This window comes from Triticum dicoccoides, chromosome 2A (assembly GCF_002162155.2).
Source record: "Triticum dicoccoides isolate Atlit2015 ecotype Zavitan chromosome 2A, WEW_v2.0, whole genome shotgun sequence".
NCBI lineage: Eukaryota > Viridiplantae > Streptophyta > Magnoliopsida > Poales > Poaceae > Triticum > Triticum dicoccoides.
Genome location: NC_041382.1, coordinates 565,030,457 through 565,035,772, shown reverse-complemented (window position 1 = coordinate 565,035,772; position 5,316 = coordinate 565,030,457).

Here is a 5,316-nt window from a genome sequence, read left to right as displayed (position 1 = left end):
GCTCGTAGGATCTCCTCCTCGGAGAAAGGAAGCTCGAGGTCAGTGAGGTCAAATGATCTGTCGTCGAACTAGTCAAGATCAAGGGCGAATTCGCGTGGCGAGGAGGAACCAAAGAGCGAGGAGAAATGATTGAAGGCAACCTCGGCCATGCCCTATTCGTCAAGAACCATTGTGTCGTTGACCCGAAGGGAGTGGATGACGTTCTTTTGGTGCCGGTGAGCAGCATGGATTTTGAAGAATGTTGTGTTCGTCTCGCCCTCCTTGAGCCAGGAGAAACGCACGCGCTCGCGAGCAATGGATCTCTCGAGCGAAGCAAGCCCGAGGTAGGTGTGCTTAAGGTTGTTGCGGAGCCAGGTTTCGGACTGGGATAGAGGGCGGTAATCCTGCGCCGCGTCGAGCCGGGCCGTGAGCTCTCTGGCTATAACGAGTTTCAGAGCGACGTGGCTGGTAGTGTGCGCGCCCCAGCTCTGGATGCGGCGCGCGGTTAGCTTCAGGCGGAGGTAGACGCGCCGGAAGGGATCAGGGTCGTCGACGCCGGCCCATGCATCCGCCACAGCGGCGTGAAAGCCGTCGAGCTTGATCCAAAAACGTTCGAAGTGGAACCGTTTTGGGCCAGTGTGACGCGGCGAGCAGTCCAAGAAGAGAGGGCAGTGGTCGGAGACGGTCGTGGCGAAGCACCGGAGAAGGCAGTGCGGCTGCGAAGTATCCTAGTCTGAGGTGCAGAGAAACCGATCGTTGCGCACAAGGGTGGGGGAGTTGCGCTTGTTCGACCAAGTATAGCGACGACCATGCATGTACACGTCACATAGCTCCATGTCGGCGATGAAGCGTCGGAAGCGGCTCGAGGTGCGCCTATTGATGCGCCCGTTACTCTTGTCCTCGAAGGAGGAGACGAGGTTGAAATCGCCCCCCGCCCCCAGAAGCCAGGGGCCAGCACAAAAAAACTTAAAATAATGAAAATACAAAAAAATTACTTGCCTCTCATACCTAAAAAGTTTTTCAATAAGAGAAGTGATTGGAAGGTTATGCATTGGAGAAATGAGGTCGCCCTTAAACACTTGTGTTCATGCTCATGGAAAAAATGTAAAAAAATTCATGGAAGCTTCTCTAAAAATAATTATCCCCTTGTATATATCCATTGTATTATAAAAATATTGTGCCAAGCTTCGGTTTTAGGATGATTAGATTGCTTGTTTACTATGTACAGTACAAAAACAGAAACTTTGGCTGTAGCGCGTGATTTTACATTTTTTACTGGAAAGTCAAATGGGTCTGAAACTTTTTGCACATTACTTCTGTATAAATTTTTAAAATTTTCATATTTGTTTAGAATTTTTTTAGAGTTACGGAAGTTTACTAAACTTCCAGATTACTACAGACTGTCCTATTTTGACAGATTCTGTTTTCTATGAGTTGTTCGCTTATTTTGATGAATCTATGGGTAGTATCGGGGGGTATGAACCATGGTGAAGTTGGAATACAGTAGATATAGTTCTAATATGAAATTGGAATAATTTTTCAACAGTACCTAAAGGTAGTGATTTGCTTTATTACACTAACGGATCTCACAAAATTTTTGTTAAAGTTTTGTGTGGATGAAGTGTTCGAAGATTGAGGAGCTATCAATATGAGAAGAATAAAGAGAGGCAAGAGCTCAATCTTGGGGATGCCCAAGGCACCCCAAGTAAATATTTCAAGGATACTCAAGCATCTAAGCTTGGGGGTGCCCCGGTTGACATCTCATCTTTCTTCTTCAACAATTATCGGCATACCTTGGTTTTTGTTTTGTTCATATAATTTGTGTCATTTGTGTTTTTGTTTTTCCTTTAAGAACCATGCTAGTATGAGATAGCCCCTTATTGATTTATAGAATACTTCATGTGCTTCACTTATATCTTTTAAGTATGATCTTATAGAATTGCTCTTTGTGCTTCACTTAAATCTTTTGAGTATGGTTTTATAGAATGCTTCGTGTGCTTCACTTATATATTTTGAGCTTGGATATTGGTTAGTCTATATTAATTGTAGAATGCTCCATGAACTTCACTTATATCTTTTGGAGTATGAATAATACTATCATCTAAAGTGGATTTAGAAGAAGTTTGCTCCCACTATTCCGAATGAGGAGAATTTTACTTATGTGGAGAGTAGTAAAATTTCTATGTTTGTAGATCATGAACAGAATGCTTTATGTGATGGCTATATTGTTGAGCTCATTCATGATGCTACTGAAAATTATTATGAGGGAGGAATACATGCTTGTAGGAGTCGCAATAATATCAAGTTTCCTCTCTATGTGCTTAAAATCTTGAAGTTATGCTTGTTTTACCTTCCTATGCAAGTTGATTCTTGTTCCCATAAGTTGTTTTATCACAAAATCCCTATGCATAGGAAGTATGTTAGACTTACATGTGCTAGTCATACTCTTCATGATGCTCTCCTTATGTTTCAATTCTTATCTTTTATGTGAGCATCATTGAAATCATCATGCCTAGCTAAAAGGCATTAAAGAAAAGCGCTTGTTGGGAGACAACCCAATATTTACCCTTACTGTTTTTGTGTGTTTTCATGATTAAGCTATTGTATTAATCATGTATTATAGCTTTTGTTTCAACAAAGTGCCAAGTAAGACCTTTGGGAACACTTGGGTGAAAGTTAATGTGGTCTTGCTGTAAAAAACAGAAACTTTGCGCTCACGAGATTAGCTGTCATTTTTTACATAAGAGTGCGATTGAGTTGATTATTTTTTAAGAAGATTAATAGAAAAATTACTCACGTCCACCAATTTTTTCATAATTTTTGGAGTAGTAGAGTATGGTTGGTGTTCAGATCATTACAGACTATTCTGTTTCTGACAGATTCTGTTTTCATTGCATAGTTTGCTTGTTTTCTATTTTCTATGTCTTATATTTCTCAATATAAACTGTAGGAATAATATGGTACAGTAGTAATTGTGTGAGAACAATTATTAACCTTGTCTTTGACAGTACCAAAGTGAATGGTTTACTCTTTATCACACTAACATGTCTCACGAAGTTCCGTTAAGTTTTGTGTGATTGAAGTTTTCAAGCTTTGGGGGAGATATCGATATGAGAAGAATAAGGAGTGGAAAGACTCTAAGATTGGGGATGCCCAAGTCACCCCAAGGTAATATTCAAGGAAGAATCAAGCGCCTAAGCTTGGGGATGCCCCGGAAGGCATCCCCTCTTTCGTCATCAAAACTATCGGTATACCTTGCTCGGAGCTATATTTTTATTCGTCACATGATATGTGTTTTGCTTGGAGCGTATTTTTAATTTTACTTGTTGTTTGAATAAAATCATTGGATCTGAAATCTTGAATGAAAATGAATCCTCCCATGGCTATTTAATTATTTGACTACTCAGTATTCTTCACTTATATCTTTTTGGAGTAGTTTGTCATTTACTCACGTGCTTCATGTATATCCTACGAGTAAATGGTTGAATGAATTGAATATCATAAATCTAAATTTATATACGTTTCATATGTTTACAACATGGGGAGTAATGAATTAACACATAATAAGTATAGGTAGTAAACTTATTGGAAGTTAGCAAACGCAAAATTGGTCACTTGAACAATTCATGAAAGAATATTGAAGGAAGAGAGATTACACATATAAATATACTATCTTGGACATCTTTTGCAAATTTTGAGCACTCATTAAAATATGACATGCTAAAAGGTTGATGTTGGACAAGGAAGACAACTTAATGGGTTATGTTTTCCTATATCTGAAACGTTATATTGTCTTGGATCATCCAACATGTTGAGCTTGCCTTTCCCCCTCATACTAGACAAATTCTTTTCACCAAGTAGAGATACTACGTGTGCTTCCGAATATCCTTAAACCCAGTTTTGCCATGAGAGCCCACTATATCTACCTATGGACTGAGTGAAATCCTTCAAGTAAGTTGTCATTGTTGCAAGCAATAAAATTTGCTCTCTAAACATGTATGATTTATTAGTGTGGAGAAAATAAGCTTTATACAATCTTGTGATGTGGAAGAAATAAAAGCGACCGACTGCATAATAAATGTCCATGTCACAAGTGGCAATATAAGGGCTCATTCATTTTGGAGGAAATCTAAACATATGAATTTGGAGTAGTATAGGAATTTGATAGGATGGCACTTGCCACCCTAAGGAATTGACTTGCCTCGTTCCTACGCGCAAAATGAGCTTTGAGTGGATGTGTAGTTTCCTCCAAAAGCATAGGAAATGAATAGTATTCCTACGAAGTTCCTTTACGCATTTCCTACAAACCGAATGCATATATAGGAAATTTTCCTCTGGAATCCTTGTTCCCATGTTTTCCTATAAAAATCCTCCAAACCGAATGAGGCCTAAAGTGATGTTCTTTTGCACTAAGATTTCATGCATCCAACCATAAAAACACATGACAACTGATACGTCTCCATCGTATCTACTTTTCCAAACACATTTGCCCTTGTTTTGGACTCTAACTTGCATGATTTGAATGGAACTAACCCAGACTAACGTTGTTTTCAGCAGAATTGCCATGGTGTTATTTTTGTGCAAAAATAAAAGTTCTCAGAATGACCTAAAAATCAACGGAGAATTATTTTGGAATATATAAAAAATACTGGAAGGAAGATCCACGTCATGGGGCCTCCACCTTTCCACTAGGGTGGGGGGTGCGCCCTACCCCCCTGGGCGTGCCCCCTGCCTCGTGGGCCCCTTGGAGCTCCACCGACCTCAACTCCAACTCCATATATTCGTGTTCGGGGAGAAAAAAAACCAAAGAGAAGGATTCATTGTGTTTTATGATACGGAGCCGCTGCCAAGCCCTAAACTCTCTTGGGAGGCCTGATCTGGAGTCCGTTCGGGGCTCCAGAGAGGGGAATCCATCGCCATCGTCATCATCAACCATCCTCCATCACCAATTTCATGATGCTCCCTGAGGGAGTCCTGGATTAGGGGGTCTCTGGACAACCGGACTATATCCTTTGGCTGGACTATAAAGATACAAGATTGAAGACTTCGTCCCGTGTCTGGATGGGACTTTCCCTGGCGTAGAAGGCAAGCTTGGAAATATGGATATGTAGATCTCCTCCCTTGTAACCGACTCTGTGTAACCCTAGCCCCCTCCGGTGTCTATATAAACCGGAGGGTTTAGTCTGTAGGACAACATACAATCATACCATAGGGTAGCTTCTAGGGTTTAGCCTCTATGATCTCGTGGTAGATCAACTCTTGTAATACTCATATCATCAAGAAAAAACAAGCAGGACGTAGGGTATTACCTCCTTCAAGAGGGCCCGAACCTTGGTA